The sequence below is a fragment of the Gopherus flavomarginatus genome, chromosome 4 (assembly GCF_025201925.1).
Source record: "Gopherus flavomarginatus isolate rGopFla2 chromosome 4, rGopFla2.mat.asm, whole genome shotgun sequence".
In the NCBI taxonomy this organism is placed as follows: domain Eukaryota; kingdom Metazoa; phylum Chordata; order Testudines; family Testudinidae; genus Gopherus; species Gopherus flavomarginatus.
The window spans coordinates 196,144,118-196,162,702 of NC_066620.1; the positions used below are offsets into that span (position 1 = coordinate 196,144,118).

At 40.0% G+C, this 18,585-nt stretch overlaps 1 protein-coding gene across 1 annotated transcript in view; it reads left to right on the forward strand.

The window, feature by feature from the left end:
• The window catches only part of LOC127049709 (uncharacterized), a 1,018,748-nt gene that overhangs the window by 795,910 nt on the left and 204,253 nt on the right, over positions 1-18,585 (forward strand). The gene's annotated exons all lie outside the window — the stretch shown is intronic.

The following is an 18,585-nucleotide window of genomic DNA, read 5'->3' on the forward strand; positions in this document are numbered from 1 at the left end:
TGCTGCCTTTTTTTTTTCTTTATTTTTGATTCACCAAATGCAAATACAGCTACATCTCTCATCCAGTTTAGTGGCTTTGCTTAGCTTTTGTCAGAGGATCAAGAATGCATGAAGGGTGTTTTTAGTTTTTAATCCAGTACATCTTATTCTTCAGATACTGTTGTGAAAATGCTTCAGACTGTCATCAATGCAGCCAGAAAGCAATGGCAGGTTTTTCATGGATCAAAGATTTGATGCAATGGTGAGCACCTACCAAATATGAACAGGATCAGCCCCATATTTGTCGCTTATGTACACTGGTATCATGATAATGTACTGTGGCTTTTAAACTAAAACATATACAAGAAAAATAGAAGTCAAAAGCAGAAAGCCATAGAGTCATACATTTGCGTTCCTTTGCCCTGAGGTTGATAATATTGATTGCTATATTAATGTAAATGTCTTGCTCATTGCATTGTAATTTTTGCTCTCTTATTTATTTTTCAAGAAATGTACACAAACTTTGTTCCAGTTTAGTCAGCTAAGAATTTTAAATTAATATTAATGGAAGATATTGTGGCTAAATCCTCCGGATTTCTCTGAAAATCTCCATCCATTTGTTTATTATATAATGCTTGCCTTCAAAGTGACATCCATTTAAACACTAAGCACAGTGGATCCAAGTTTATTTTTTCAACAGAACTCTCATTTTCAATCCACTTCTAAATTTTCCATGTGGACAGAAAACATGGCTAAGATCCTCTCTGTGAGGATGGCCACCATCCTAGCTAACTCCAGGAATTGCACCAAAAACCTCCAGTGCTAAAAACATGAATCTCTACAGCTAGGTTCCTAACTCAGAGCTAAAACAGATTCATATCCTCTGGATGGGGCACCAAGGGTGACATTGTACATGAACCATCTCTGACCAGTGGGTTACATGAACCATCTCCGACCAGTGGGTTAAATATGCACTACAGAAGTGGAATTTTGATATAACTAAGTCAAGGGAAAATTTAGGCTCTGTTATTCATCATTAGTACTGTTCCACAGATCGTAGCAACAGTGGAAATTGTAGTATAGACTGGGGAGAGATGCTTTTATTATTGTGTTATATCTCCTGCAATTAGATACTTAGAGCAATCTTTCATTATATGAGGGTAAAAAAAACAAACCTTTGCCCTGTCCACACTAGCTCTTTGCTGGCATTTACTGTAGTATGGGTACTATTTTGTCTTGGAGAGACAGAGACCTTGGATAACAAGTTATCTAAACAGGTAAATTGACCTTGTTGAAAGATTGTGTTATAACATGGTAGTTCCACAACTGTATCCTAACATGGTTTAGTCTTGACTACAGTATGTAGGTAGGCACAAACTGTGTTTTAGTAGTTATTACTATACTGTGCTATAATCATCAGATTCTAATAAGATTATCAAACACTGTAAAAATTTCCAGTTAGATGTGCCCTAAAGCTTTTAAAAAATATTTGGTTATTACATGGTTTGACTGCATCCACATCTGGGCTAAACTGTGTTATAAATTCAGGCACAACTTGATTTTAAAAACTATTGTTTTGATTGTATAGCCAAGGCCATAGATTAACTAAGGGGCTTTGGTTAACACATCCTCTGTAAATAAATCAATCAATAAATATTTGTCTGCGGTGGACAGAGAGAATAGGAATCTATGCTAATAGAATGGTGTTGTAAACTGGTTGTCCAAAACAGTTCTGATGCAGTTATGACTCTAGTTGTAGCTATCATGGTCCACACGACAGAGCGGACAAAGTGTTCTTTAAGAAGACATTCTTCAGTTACTGTATATAGTCCTTTTGTTATTAATCTTTAAGTTTATTTGGCGTATGCAATCTGGTCAAGCCAAGCCACAGCGTTCTTATCAACCATGTTCAAGGCATGAAGACCTTCAGGAAACTGAGTCATTTTGCAGTCCTCAACAATGTGTCATGGATTGTGGCTGCCCACACTGACATAGTGGACTGTCTCTAAAATGCCACTGAAATTCCACTGCAGCACAAAGTCCATGTCTGGCACAAAACTGATTCAGAAGGCTTCATTGCCTTCACAATAAATCAAACCTGGGTTTATGTTGAGTGGAGTCCAAGACAAGATAATTATTTGTCACTTTCTCTGCAGACCATGAAGCTCGCCCCATGTCCTCTACCGTAAATCCCTCACCTGGTAAACTTATCCACAATGGGTGACGTGAGGGAAGATGACCATATGCTGGATTAGACAAGTGTTTAATTAATGGTAGATGTGGCATATCACACAATTTTGTCACGAGCTTCACTGTGCTTTTTTGTCTGTAAACACTGAGTGGATCAATATTGCAGAAAACTGGCAGCCATAGTAGAGGAATAGATTTAAGTGTACTTGAAATAATACGCATTGTGGAAATATGTTGTACGTCCATCATCTTCGTGTGAGACAAGTGAGCCCATACTGAAGCACAACACTCCACTGCTGAATAACAGAGTGCCAAGGCTGAAGTGTGTGCCAAGGCTGAAGCTCCATGTCTTTCCAGCCTGATTTCTTAGCAGGTTGTTGTGTGTTTTGACCTTAGTTGCTGTCTTTGTAAGATGGTCACAATATGTGAGAGTTCTATCCAATGTGACACCTAGATAGACTGGGTGTGAATCATGCTTTTTTGGCTAACCATTGAGAACTATGTTCAGCTCTCTGTCCACATGTGCATGATGTAATTGGAAGACTCTTGACACAGTCTTGCTTCAACTTGATATCAGGCACCATTGACAACAATAATTGGCCATAGCTGCCATATCTGCATTCAGAACACTCTCAAGTATGTAAAAGAAGTGTGACTGAGTGCCGAGGCATATGTTGTCTGCATAAACAAATTTGCAAGGCCTAGTGTATGGTAGGTCATTTGACTATAAGTTGAATAACATTGGAGATGATGCTGGTCATTGCAGGAAACCTTTTTTCTAGTACCTCCAAGCACCTGTGCTATCACCAATGTGAACACAGAAATGGCAATTTCTCAAAAACAGAGTCATTGCACGTACTAACCAACTTGGCATAGTTCTAGGCAATTTCACCTAAAGGTCCGTGTGTCAAACCATATCATATGCTGCAGCCAGATCAAGGAAAACTGAACCAATCTTCAGCTTATGTTAGAATACATTTTTGATGAAAGTTGGAAGTGCCAGCACTTGATCCATATACTACTACTGTGGCAAAACCCAGCTTGCTCTGGTGCCAGCATGCCTCTCACAGATGGTGAAATCCTTTGCGAACTCAGATGCTTAAGCACCTTAAAGCCGACACTTAGTGTGAAACTAGTCTGTAGCTTGAAGGCAAGTGTGGGTCTTTCCCAGGTTTCAGCAAGTCAATGACCTTCGGTTGGTGCCAGATACTAGGCAGTCTGGATTCCCACAGAACTCTCTTGAAAAACTGAACAAGCCATTCCTGCGTGCAGGAACCCAGATGTTTAATGAATTCAAGTGCAATTCTATCATATTCGAGAGCTGTACCCATTTTTAAATCATGCAGCATTTTATCCAGTTCCAAACTAGTGAATCTTACCATTGGCTATATTACTCCTTAGGAAATGCTGCCACTCGTCATGTACCTGCCGTTTGACAATTCTGTCAATAGGAGCTTTGGCAACCTTCAACAGATGACTGGCAATCTGATTTGGAGTAACTGACAGCCTGCTTTTTGCACATGGATGTTGAGCTGCACCTAGTTGACAAATAACGCTCCAGTTTTTCTTGCTTGACCACATAAAGTCAAGCACCACTGTCACTTTCTCCCATCAAGCCCAGCAAGTGGCATCCAATGATCTATAAGAATCTTTAAGTTATGCATATTTCTGGCTCTCAGGATTTCAAAGGTGTCCGGTTTTATTTGAACAGCTGTTCAAATGAATGACAGACTTGCTCTACCAAAACCTGCTTCATATATAGTGTCTCACTTCTCATATCTCCAGACCCATCAGGGGAACAATGTACTGTGACTTCAGTGTTTAAATTCTTTGACAAGGAGAAAGGGGAGGCCCATCAATTATTTCTGTTTTGTGAAATCTTATGTTTGAGTCACTGGGCCAAATTTTAACTCAGCTGAAGTAACACTAGGGAGGAATTTGGGCCCAAGGTTTTAGGTTCCAAAAGACCTGGAGAATCTTTTGTAGTGCAGTGCCTAGCATGTGGTGAATTCTGGCTCCTTACTGAAAATTCCAACAGAATCATAGATTTGTTCTGTCTCCTCTCTGTTTGGGAATCTGCCATTTACAGAAATAAATGAGGAATTCATCAGTGATGAGTGAGCTGTGAGTCCCAAATTCCTGGAGCCACCAGTAGCATCTCCATATATTCTGGCCATGGGGTTTTGCTGAAGACCAAAGCTTTGAAAAGCAAGGCTTGTGGGAGGAGGAAGGCAGATGGATAGTCACTATTCTGACAAAACTTCATAAATAATTAAGCAGAATATCTGGTTAATATTTTACCATCTTTTGGACTAATTGTTCAAAATAGCTGCCAAGCAGAAAATGTAAAAGCAACTCTGTTTCAAGTTAGTGTGGTGGCCTAAGGCAAAGGAATGGGGGAGGGGTTCCTCTTCTAAATAGAATTACTTTATAGTCCAAAGTTAAAAAGAGGCTGACACATGGCGGGGGTGGCCCTGAGATATTAACATCATCAATCATGGAAGCTGGAGAGACTTGTCTGTGGGCCCTGCATTAAAGAGTTACAGAACCCAGAGGCCTTTTACCTGGCCGCTCAGACAGGAGAGTCCTTGTCCTGCCATCATTACAATGGGCTGAGCTTGCAGATCATTTCTTGTTTGTCATCAAAGTAGGAGCTAGAAAAGTCCTTCTAGCCCATCTGGTACATTACCCTGACAATGCAGAATTGTTAAATATATTCTGGCCTTTTGCTTTGTCTAGTGTGTGGGGTTTCTATTGTTTTCCCTGAGAGAGTAATTCACACTCTAATAGTTCCCTTCATAAGGCAGCTTACCTGATATTCAGCCTAATTTCATCTATTATATACTTAGCACCTATCATTTCTGTAGTACCTAAGATCCATTATTTCTTGTTTTGGACCACCATCAACAATTTCTCACCCTCCTTGGTGTCTGCGCAGCCTGGCTATGAGTTGTACGCAGTTATCATTTCTATCCAACCCTTAGTGATTGCTTAGCTTAACCAAGTACTATTTAGTGGGTTAAAATCATTAAACTATTGAAGTAAGTAGGGTTACACTAAGAATGAATTTAGTGCATTTAGGTCTTTTAATCTTAGTCCTCATCAAGCTCCTGTGTAGGGTTGCCAGGTGTCTGCTTCTTGACCAGAACAGCTGGTCGAAAAGGGACCCTGGTGGCTCCAGTCAGCGTTGAAAGTCCAGTTGGAAGTGCAGGCAGGCTCGTTACCCAGCTCCACATGGCTCCCGGGAAGCAGCAACAGGTCCCTCTGACTCCTACGCATAGGAGCGGCCACAGGTGCTCCGCATGCTGCCCCTGCCCTGAGTGCTGGCTCTTCAGCTTCCATTGCTGGGAACTGCAGCCAATGGGAACTGCAGGTGCAGTGCCTGCAGACGGGGGCAGCGAGCACTGCTTGAGGGACATGTTGCCACTTCCTGGGAGCTGCCTGATGTAAGTGCCACCCAGAACTTGCACCTGTCCTCTCCTCCCTCACCCTAACTCCCTGCACTATCCCTGAGCCCCCTCTCAACCTAAATACCCTCCCAGAGCCAGCACTCGAACCCTCTCCTGCACCCCAACTCCCTGCCCCAGGCCTGAGCCCACTCCTGCACCCCAAACTCCTCATCCCTGGCCACAACCCAGAGCCCGCTCCCCTAGCCAGATCCCTTACCCCCCCACACACACCCCAACCCCCTATCCCAGTCAAGAGCCCTCTCTTTCACCCCAAACCCCTCATCCCTGGCTTCACCCCAGAGCTTGCACCTCCAGCCAGAGCCCTCAGCCCCTCCTGCAATCCCCTGCCCCAGCCCGGAGCCCTCTCCCATACCCTGAACCCCTCATTTCTGGCCCCATCCCGGAGCCCACATCCCCAACCAGAACCCACACCCCTGCCCCAGCCCAGTGAAAATGAGCGAGTGTGCGGGAGAGCGAGCGACAGAGAGGGGTGGATGAAGTGAGCAGGGGCAGAGCCTCAGAGAAGGGGCAGGGCAGGGGCTGGGCCTCAGGGAAGGGGTGGAGAGGGAAGGGGCAAAGGTGTCTAGTTTTCTGCTATTAGAAAGTTGGCAACCCTACTCCTATGAACAGTTATAAATATATTTTCCACTAGGGTTGGGAGAATGTATGCAAATGTTACACACACAGTTCTTCTGAAACTCTCTCTGCTAAATTCTCCCCAAGCCTCTGCCTTGGGTCCCAATCCACTGGCCCCATATGCTATAAACTTCCCGAGGTCTGAGTAGGATCCAGGACTGTCTCTTCCCTTGGCTTCTCTGGCACATTTCCTGAGCACAGACTCTCTGTCTAATACTCTTCACAGAAATGGGATCACATGGTCCAGTTACTTAAAGTCCCCCAGGACAAGTGCTCACCCTTCAGAGTCTTTAATGTTGGTTTTATGATTACATTTTTTAAAAATGTAATTATTTTAGCTTAAGCACACCCTCCCTCAGTATTACATATTGTGGGTGCTCTGGGTTTACAGCTTAACTCTTCATTGACATGAGATAGCAAGAAGCAAACCGAAACACAGATTTTGCACAGGATTTTAAAACAAATCACTCTTTACTTAGATAGCGCAGGAGATACACCAATCTAAGTGAAATAATAAACATACCTCTACACAATTCCCCACCTCAGTTTCCTCACTACTCTGGAGAGTTCTTTGGGCCTAGGGCAGACCCCTCTGAGGAATCCAGTATCCCTCTCCTGCACACGGCTTCCTTTCTGAATCATAAGACTCGTCTAGGTCAACTTGCTTTCTTTGACCTCAGATGGTCTTGCAGTTCAACAGGAAACCTCTGCTATGAAAGAAAGCACGCTTCTCTCTCCTACCCAAAGCTTCCTGTTTCAGGCTCCGAGTCCTTCAAGCTTATATGTGCCACAACCAACACCTGGTTCCTTTATTGTGCTGCTGGGGATTTTCCCTTTTCCAAACCACAGCCCCCTGCAGAAAAGTTGGAGAAAACTGGTTCTCCTAGCTTCAGCTAACCTGTTGTCCCAAGTGTTTACACCCGAATTGGCAAGCAATAAGGCTTAACAACTTTCCATTACATCAGGTCTGGGAGGGACATGACACAGCCTCTGTCAATTCATGGCTGAGTCACTACATGTTGAGGCATTACACGGATACAACAATTTCATAACATCAATAGGAATTCATAAATTGTACATAGGCAGTTTTCCCAAATTGACACAATCACATTTCCCACTAGGTTTTGGGGAGTATATGCAAGTACCTTTCAAATCCACCAAAACTTTATAGAGATTCCATATTCATTCATGCAATGTAAGTACCAGTGGACTGAGACTCGGTTTTCAGTACAAAACTGTTGCCATAAGCTTAGGGCTGTGACAACTTGTTGATAAACATCAATAATGCTGGTTCCTTTGAGGAGCGGGCAAGGAAGGGTTTTAGTCTTTAAATACTGGATAGCAGAAGCAGTGGATAGCATAAAGAAATGGTCAGTACTAGATACCTTGATGAAATGATCTGAATTTACCCTCTAGAGGATAACAGTATCCTTAGAGTCTGGATGGGGAGTCTGATCTAACCATACCTCCCACTTGGCAAATGGTGAGCTAGCTAACTCCAAGAGTTTAAAAAAATCAGAAGACAAATTGAAACAAAATTGGAGATTCATGAATACCCTAAAATCTCCACAAGAACCATCACCTCTGCAGATGTCCTGAGTCCTACATATTATCATAGTATTGTTAAGTAGTATCATGGGCTAAAAGTAGATTAATCTAGGGTAGTGATGGTTCCCTAGTAATCACAAACTGACATGATGGGGGATCACTTCCTATCTCATGATTATAATACATGCCTTGAATTTCCTTTATCTACTGCATTAAGCCTGGCTTATAGGTCTTGTTTGAAAATCCACTGAAGCCAATAGGACAGTGGATTTTGCAATCAGAGCTTTTAATGCAGTACGGGCTTCAGTCAGACAAAAAACAGACTCTTTTCCCCTTTTGTGGTTGTGTGTGGGATACTCAGGAAAGCGTCTGTGGAACTGTGGCATGCTTTTCCTGGAACCTGCTACCATCACCACAGATACCTAGGAAGCAGTATAGGGAGGCCATCAAGATGCTCTGAAGTTAGGTGCCCATAAGGCAGTATGTAGGGAGACTCCTAGCAAGTAGTATTGGAGAATATACCCATGTGGGGTGTTTCTACATAAGTTTGAGTCCATCAAAATCAAACCTTCAGATGAATGTGACAGGGCTGGTTTGCTGTGCAATGCCACTTTAATTATTATTATTGTTGTTATGGTTGTTATTAATTACAATAATTTATTATTTTATTTTACTATACCCAAGAATGTGCTTGGCACTTTACAACCAAACAGAGAGACAGTTATTCCCCTGACAAGATCAAAAATAAAGATACAAGAGAAGACAAGCCAGAGGGAATAGGTAATAGGAATGAGGAACAAAAAGTGTAACTACAAGACAACTAGATTGATGGAGGTTATGACCGTAATTTGTTGGGAGGGCTGGCTTTTGGAAGGAGTGGGGTTGTTTTTTAAATGTTAAATATCAATATTTTAATTTTTCTTTTGCTCTTGATGCAGAAGTTACTGGATGAGGGATTATGGCCAGTGTTATGTAAGAGACCAGATTACATGATCATAATGATCTCTTTTGGCCTTAAAAATCTATGAATTTATGACATTTTAACATATTAATAGGACCAGGTTTAGAACACTGGGATTAGAAGGTTCTAGAAGATTCCACACGGTTCCATGACATTTGGAGTTTGACAGTTGGCCTGTCAGTTCTTAAACAGCTGAAGTCTGTATAAATTTAACTCTTAAGTTTTTCTTGTAAGTCAATTCTTCCGTTCCCCACCCTGACCATTTCTGTTTCTCTTCTGTATGTCCAGTCCAATACGTGAAGAGCCTTTCTGCTGCTGAGGTGTCCAAAATTGAACATCTGGTTCACCACAGCATTACTCCAATTTCATACTAGTATAATTATATTGATTTCAGTTCCACTGATGTGAAACTGAAATCACACAATGGGGAATGCAAATGTATACATCTAGGAACAAAGAATGTAGGCCATGCATACAGGATGGAAGACTCTATCCTGGGAAGCAGTGACTCTGAAAAAGATTTCGAGGTCATAGAGGATAATCATCTGAACATGAGCACCCAGTGCAATGCTGTGGACAAAAGAGCGAATGCAATCCTCAGATACATAAACAGGGTTATCTTGGGTCGGAGTAGAGAGGTTATTTTACCTAGATATTGGCACTGGTGCAACCGTAACTGGAATACTGTGCCCAGATCTGTTGTGCACAAGTCAAGAAGGATGTTAATATATTGGAGACGGTTCAGAGATGAGCCACAAGCATAATTAAAGGATTAGAAAACATACCTTATAATGATAGACTCAGGGAGCTCAGTCTATTTTTCTTAAAAAAGAGAAAATTAAGGGTTGTCTTGACTGCAGTCTATAAGTTCCTACATGGGGAACAAATATTTAATAATGGACTCTTCAATCTAGCAGAGAAAGGTATATCATGATACAATGGCTGGAAATTGAAGCTGGACAAGTTCAGACTGGAAATAAGGCGTAAATTCTTAGCAATAAGAATAATTATCCATTGGAACAATTTACGAAGGTCATGGTGGATTTGCCATCACTCACCATATTTAAACGATGATTGGATGTTTTTCTAAAAGATATACTCTAGGAATTATTTGGGGGCAGTTCTATGACCTGCGTTACACAGGACGTCAGATTAGATTATCACAATGGTCACTTTTGGCCTTGTAATCTATAAATCAGGCCCAGCATCCGAGGCGCAAACTTTTGAAGACATCACAAAAATAATAGAAAGGTAAGAAAATTGTGACAAATGCTCTAGTTTGTAAATGACATTTCTCCCAGTTTCCTCAGACAAATCCTCATTTTCCAGTCGTCTTCAAGGAAATGCATTTTCTAAGCAATCTATTGTCCAGGACTTGGCGAAGCAGCTGACTCTTCAAAACAGTACTTTATTGCCAAGTTTCCCAGATGTTTGCAGAGCGTATTTGATCCTTGTAAGTATCCAAGTGTCTTGTACCAAGCACTGAATGTACATTCTCAGAATTAAACTTATGAAGAATGACCTGTGAAGTATGACTCAAGACAGATCAAAGGGGCCTGGGGAATAAAAACTGGAAACAAATGAACAGGGAAAATAAATGAGTTCTAAGTATTTCTGCTGACTTGAAGATATACAAAAGGAACTTTAAATAACTGTAAGTAACTTATGATATACTAAGCTATTTATCAACATCTTCTTCTGACCACTATAAAAGGGAGATTTAAACTTTGTTTACCCTAATGTGTTGAAAAATAGTGTTGAATAATATACCATAAGCATGACTCTAGTCTGAAAAGTGATTACATAAAAATAGCACCTTCTTACTCAACAGGCCTACTCCCTGTATCTATTCAGAGTTGGGACAAAAATATTTTCATTGTTTTTTATTCTTGTTAGCATTATAAACCAACACAGCGAAGACAGCATAAGCTGGATTTTGTTCCTTTGTGCACATCACCAACTTCCAGGTTTATGAAGTTCCAATTTACAGGTTCACTCAGTCACATGGGTGAAAATCTGTATTTAACTCTGGAAGATTACACAAGAGTCATAGAGGACATAATTAGAGTACAATAAGTTTGCTAAGTGTGATGGAGGGCACAATTTGAAAACAGTTGGATTGCATACGATGCAAGTGAGGGCAGAATTTGCTTTGCAGACTCTTAGTTACTAAATATGATGTGCAAGAAAGAAGTAACCCAGTATTACATTCTGGGGTTTTCAAATGATACCACACAAGGTATATTAGGTACACAGATTATTACAATGGTGTATGAATACAGGGCTGCATTCTGTCACATGCAGCTTGACTCTCACATCCTATTTTGCGTTATCAGGGATGGGAAAACTATCTTTTTAATGGTAAACTGAGCATAGTTGATATGGAAATCACTGAAAGACCATAAACATGGAATTTTACAAATTAATTTTTATCATCACTTTCATAACAGAACTACATTTTACCCCTATACTTCAAACACCGACACCGATATTTACATCCAATTTTTACCTGAGAGCTGCCAAGTGCCCTCAATAACCACTGTATGCCATTAGGCACTGATGGCATTCCACACCCTGCAAGAAGAGGCCCACGTTTCCAAAGCTGCTTGGTTTGTCCTGTGCAAACTCTGTCTGTGTGTGATAGTTTTGCATCTCTTGATTCATTATTTCATAGCTGTAAATATTAATAAAAAAGAATATTAGAAAACAAACAAAAAATCAAAACCATTTGCCCAAGGGCACATGAGAGCATTTCTGTAGCATGGGTATTAGTATCATCTTTTCCTCTCCCTTCTCCACCAATCCACCTCAGAATCAAGTTGTGATGAACAGTGGTAGATTTGTCCATTGCTGCTCCTGTAAACCCGCTAAATTGTCACCATTAAATACATTTCTGCTTGTGTGACCTGCTCCTTTAGCATGGAACAGAACTTCTCCATTGCTCTGAATGTGGGAAAAAATCCTGCATCCAAGTCCAGTCATGCAGCCTAACTCACATAAAAACTATTTGTGATTTGCTATTGTTGTACCCTCAAGCCGGTTCTATCCCTGTACAATAAGATCTTTTTTCCTTTTCAGTTAGAACAGTTAAGAACAATGTTCTGTCTTAAAAGAAATTAGAGCGGTTAGAACACAACCGTCAGCGATTTGGTTTGTGCTTCTTCCTTAGCAGCTGTCAGTCCTGAACATAAGAACAGCTATACTGGGTCAGACCAAAGGTCCATCCAGCCCAGTATCCTGTTTACCGACAGTGACCAATCTCAGGTATCCCGGAGGGAGTGAACCTAACAGGTAATGATCAAGTGATCTCTGCCATCCATCTCCACCCTCTGACAAACAGAGGCTAGGGACACCATTGCTTACCTATCCTGGCTAATAGTCATTAATGGACTTAACCTCCATGAATTTATCCAGTTCTCTTTTAAACCCTATTATAGTCCTAGCCTTCACAACCTCCCCAGGCAAGGAGTTCCACAGGTTGACTGTGCACAATGTGAAGAAGAACTTCCTTTTATTTGTTTTAAACCTGCTGCTCATTAATTTCATTTGGTGGTCCCTTGTTCTTATATTATGGGAACAAATAAATAATTTTTCCTTATTCATTTTCTCCACATCACTCATGATTTTATATACCTCTATCATATCCCTCCTTAATGTCCTCTTTTCTGAGCTGAAAAGTCTCTCCTCATATGGGACCCATTCCAAACTCCTAATCATTTTAGTTGCCCTTCTCTGAACCTTTTCTAATGCCAGTATAACTTTTTTGAGGTGAGAAGACCACATCTGTATACAGTATTAAAGATGTGGGCTTACCATCAATTTATATAAAGGCAATAAAATAATCTCTGTCTTATTTATCCCTTTTTGAATGATTCCTAACATCCTGTTTGCTTTTTTTTGACTGCCACTGCACAGTGTGTAGATGTCTTCAGAGAACTATCCACAATGATTCCAAGAGCTCTTTCCTGATTAGTTGTAGCTAAATTAGCCCCATCATATTGTATGTATAGTTGGGGTTATTTTTTCCAATGTGCATTACTTTGCATTTATCCAAATTAAATTTCATTTGCCATTTTGTTGCCCAATCACTTCATTTTGTGAGATCTTTTTGAAGTTCTTCACAGTCTGCTTTTGTCTTAACTATCCTGAGCTGTTTCGTATCACCTGAAAACTTTGCCACCTCACTGTTTACCCCTTTCTCCAGATCATTTATGAATAAGTTGTATAGGATTGGTCCGAGGACTGACCCTTGGGGAACACCACTAGTTACCCCTATCCATTCTGAAAATTTACCATTTATTCCTACCCTTTGTTCCCTGTCTTTTAACCAGTCCTCAGTCCATGAAAGGATCTTCCCTCTTATCCCATGACAACTTAATTTACATAAGAGCCTTTGGTGAGGGACCTTGTCAAAGGCTTTCTGGAAATCTAAGTACACTATGTCCACTGGATCCCCCTTGTCCACATGTTTGTTGACCCCTTCAAAGAACTGTAATAGATTAGTAAAACACGATTTCCCTTTACAGAAACCATGTTGACTTTTGCCCAACAATTTATGTTCTTCTATGTGTCTGACAATTTTATTCTTTACTATTGTTTCAACTAATTTGCCTGGTATTGACGTTAGACTTACCGCTCTGTAATTGCCGGGATCACCTCTAGAGCCCTTTTTAAATATTGGCGTTACATTATCTATCTTCCAGTCACTGGGTACAGAAGCTGATTTAAAGAACAGGTTACAAACCATAGTTAATAGTTCTGCAATTTCACATTTGAGTTCTTTCAGAACTCTTGCGTGAATGCCACCTAGTCCCGGTGACTTGTTACTGTTAAGTTTATCAATTAATTCCAAAACCTCCTCTAGTGACACGTCAATCTGTGACAATTCCTCAGATTTGTCACCTACAAAGGACAGCTCTGGTTTGGGAATCTCCCTAACATCCTCAGCCGTGAAGACTGAAGCAAAGAATTCATTTAGTTTCTCTGTAATGACTTTATTGTCTTAAAGTGCTCCTTTTGTATCTCAATCATCCAGGGGCCCCACTGGTTGTTTAGCAGGCTTCCTGCTTCTGTTGTACTTAAAAAACATTTTGTCATTACATTTTGAGTTTTTGGCTAGCTGTTCTTCAAACTCCTTTTTGGCTTTTCTTATTACATTTTTACCCTTAATTTGGCAGTGTTTATGCTCCTTTCTATTTACTTCACTAGGATTTGACCTCCACTTTTTAAAAGATGCCTTTTTATCTCTCACTGCTTTTTTTACATGATTGTTAAGCCACGGTGGCTCTTTTTTAATTCTTTTATTGTGTTTTTTTAATTTGGGGTAATTTGGAGTAATTTAATTTGTCTCAGCCTTGAAAACTCTGTCTACTGAACATCCCTTCCTGGAGGAATTCTCTCCTTCACTAAATCTGTATTGTTAGCTCATCTCTCAGTTAAAAACAAGGTTAAAACATTTCATTTTTCTCACTATTGCCTAACCTAAACTATTACATAATTCTGTGTTATACCCTTGAACAGCGCTTTGGTGCCAGATTTGATACCCATTGGACTCACTTATGAAAGAAGGTACTACCAAGCATGAGTAAGGATATTGAAAGTTGGTCTTAAAGCTGCAGTAAATGACGGATGACACTTTACATACACAGTGTATTACACAGTCAAAGCATGTTAAAGATATTAGCCAGTCAGTCTACATCCCTATATATATCTCCCTTTATTTAAAGATATCGGAGAAACAAAGTCTGAGAGATCAAAGCCAAAATATTCAGACTTGAGTGTCTATGGTTGGGTTCCTAAGTCCATATTTAGGCTCCTAAATAAAAGAGGCCAGATTTTGCCTGAAGTTAATGGGGCCAAGGTCTCAGCACCTCTGAGAAATTAGGATTTAGGAGTCTAATTTAGGCAATTAAATTGGAAAATTTCGGCCATAGTGACTTGTCCAAGGCTATGCAATGAGTGAGCCCATGGGAGAGCCAGAAACAGAACTTTCTAACTCCAGATTTACTGCCTATTCCATGCTGCCGCCATAGCAGCATGTAACCTTCCTAACACATCGTCAAGATTAATAACAGAACAGTGGGCAATTCAACCCAGTTAAAATCATTACAGACCAATACACTTTCCTTGCTGGCCAGATTTTAAAAGGTAACAAATAACTGAGACTGAGTGACCTCGCTTTCTTTCACAGTAGGGTTTGCAACACAATTGCCAGTGTCGATGACTGAGATGATGACAATATTTTATTGATTTTTTTTTAATCACAAACATACAAATATTTCTTCTTTGGCCCCAAATCAACTAGCTGGCTATATCCCAAAAACCCATAACTGGTAATATCTTGACAAGTGAAACAGTGTGCTCTTTTAATACTAATGGAGAAATCCAGTAGAGGCATGTTACTACTTCCTTTTGAAAGGAGTATCAAAGAAAAAATACCTGACAGATGAAAGGCAAGTACCTACCTGTTTATGACAAACAGAGGGTGTATGTTAATAGGCACTTTTAGATATAAAAATGAAGAAGTACATTCAGGCTTACACAAAGCACCAGTTTCCATGGAATTCTCCAAGTAAACAACCTGCAGATCCATCCGTGTATGAAATCTGAATGTGAGCTGCTGCTTTGCACTGAAGTGTCTGAATCTTAAATCATGCTCTGGTAGAAAATATTTCTGCATGAAGGTCATTTAAAATGCCAACTATCTGAGTGCATATTTCCAACAACTTTGAAATAGAGGCTGAAAATGACTTTGAGGCTGAAATCTAGGTTTGTTTGAGAACATCTGGAGAATGTGATTAGAAAAATATTCATAATAAAACACTGATCATTGTGGTTCTTTTGGCAATATGTATTGTTTTATGTTATGTTTTCTCTCTGGCTTTTCATCCCATCCAAGCACTAGATTTTTGCTTATGTGATCCTTTGTTTAAAATCTTCTTCCAGGCATGCCTGGAACTTATGTTTTTGTAGCGATGTCCAAATTTGTGACTGAAGAACGTCATGTCAGTTACATTTTTCATCCTTTTCAAAAGTTACATCTCATAATATGGACAGAATCGCACCAAAATTTTGCTTTGTTTTGTCTAGTAAATCCCACTCTACGGTAAACAAAGTCCTGAAGAAACAGAAATTCTAGACTCAGGCAGTGTGAATGTATCAAGATAACTCAAATAATAGTTTCTTATTAGTTTTAGGCTTCAGTTTTTATTGAGAACAGCAATACAATATGCAGTGGACAATGTAATGTATTAGAAGCACGTCTACTTCAAGAATAAGCAGAAGGGATACAAATGTACATCACAAAAGAGAGGAAGCTATGTGTGCAGAATGTCCTGTTTTATATGAACAAACCAACTGGAGGTTTTAAAAAAGCAAATTAATAAGAGACACAAACAGAACAATTGGCTCATGAAACAGCCCTCTGTAATGATGATATGGTACCAGAGTGAGGAAGTGCAGGTCTCAGGCTGGTGTGGAAGACTCCAGAATCTTGACATGAATCTCCATTCTTGCCAGACCACAGAACAGTATTAGAATCAGTTCTCTGAAGAGGACCAGGATATTGGACATTATCAAGACAAGATAAGGCAAAGGAAAGTTCGTTATAGTGGGATGGGACCACAATCATTTTATGTCAATATCTTTACTGCAAGTCCTTGTTTCTCTTCTAAAATTCACTATGATCCAAAAGTTTGTTGCCAGGGTCTTAGTTTAGGAAAGATCTTTTCCTCAAATGCCCATATGCATTAGGCCCTAATCTGTGTTGCCCAAACCAATACTAAACACTGTTTTAAAGGTTTCCCAGTTACTGTGGGCCAGACTTTTAAATGTGTTTAGGTGACCAAAGACAGATTTTCAAAAGTATTGAGGCACAACTCCCCATTGAAATTGATTGCGGTTAAGCTCCTAGGTGGATTTTTTAAATTAATTTTACTTTTCAGAAATTTTAATATATCCATATATAATATATCCCTTCAATAATATTTTTATGGTTAATATGCCCTTGGTTAGTGTGGTGGATTCAAGTTCCACACTATTAGCAAATTTAAATCAGGGATTATTTCAGACTGACATGGAAGGAGAGTTAGTGAGATTAGAATGATAATGGACTTGATTTTCCAAAGAACATTCCAGGAGGAGGTAAATATTATGGTTTTCCATAAAAGTACAGGCAACCATTTAAAAATGAAAGTGCAGAGAAAGAGCCAAAGAGATTAATTAATTTTTCTTCAATCTCAAGACACAATGGGGTTTAGGAAGAGTTGGTGGGACAGAAAATTTTTATCAAAAATCATAACTGAAAACTAGGTGATACAAATACAAATCAGGGCTTCCAATCCCCACATTTGGCCACAATTTCTTAAGTATCTTCTGGGATATCTGTGGTGTCTTCATATTCCATTTCTCCATGTCTTTTGTCACTTCTCTAAGTATGACTTCCCTGTTTGCAGATACTACCTTTGACAAATCAAAGCATATCCTGATGCCTAAATAGGTTATCTCTTTTGCTTAAATTAAAAGAGAATGATTGTATTTTAGATGGATTTGGCCTATGAGAAATATCCATCACTTGAGACTTATTCCAGTTTATTCAAAAGCCTGATACCTCTCCAGAATAGTTTACTGCAGATAGTAGTGGTGGAATCGAAGAAGCGGGGTGTGATGGGTTGGGTCACAGAAACCCCCTTGGGATTGCCGATGTGCTGAGACTACCACTAAACCCATTTTCCCTGGCAGTTTGGGACTTCAGTGCCTTGCCTGGTTGTGCCAGATACGCTAGTCTGCTACAAACACAGACCTAGGTCTGAACCACGTCCCCCAAAAGCTACAGGCTTAACTGAAAACAGCTTGAGAAGTGTTCCTGTCTCCAACACCCAGATACCCAGTTCCCAATGGGATCCAAACCCCAAATAAATCCATTTTACTCTGTATAAAGCTTATACAGGGTGAACTCATAAATTGTTTGCCCTCTGTAACACTGATAGAGAGAGATGCACAACTGTTTGCTCCCCCAGGAATTAATTACTTGCTCTGAGTTAATTAATAAGTAAAAAGTGATTTTATTAAATACAAAAAGTAGAATTTAAGTGGTTCCAAGTAATAACAGACAGAACAAAGTAAATTACCAAACAAAAAAGAATAAAACATGCAAGTCTAAGCCTAATACAGTAGAAGACTAAATGCAGGTAAATCTCACCCTCAGAGATGTTCCAATAAGGTTCTTTCACAGATTTGACTTCCTCCTAGTCTGGGCCCAATCCTTATCCCTGATAGTTCTTGTTCCAGCTCAGGTGGTAGCTAGGGGATTTCTCATGACTGCAACCCCCTTTGTTCTGTTCCAACCCCTTAAATAGCTTTGGCACAAGGCAGGAATCTTTTGTCTCTTTGGGTCCCCACCCCTCCTTCTAAATGGAAAAGCACCAGGTTTAAGATGGATTCCAGTACCAGGTGACATGGTCACATGTCCTGTGAGTCCCCAAGCCTTCATTCTTCTCAGCCTGACTCACAGGAAGGCTTGCAAGTAAACAGAGCCATCTACAATCAATTGTCCTGGTTAATGGGAGCCATCAAGATTTCAAGCCACCATTAATGGCCCACACTTTGCATAACTACAATAGGACCTCAGAGTTATATTTCATATTTCTAGTTTCAGATACAAGAATGATGCATTTATACAAATAGGATGGCCACACTCAGTAGATTATTAGCTGTGTAATGATACCTTACAAGAGACCTTTTGCATGAAGCATATTTCAGTTACATTATATTCATACTCATTAGCATATTTTCATAAAATCATATGGAGTGCAACGTCACAAG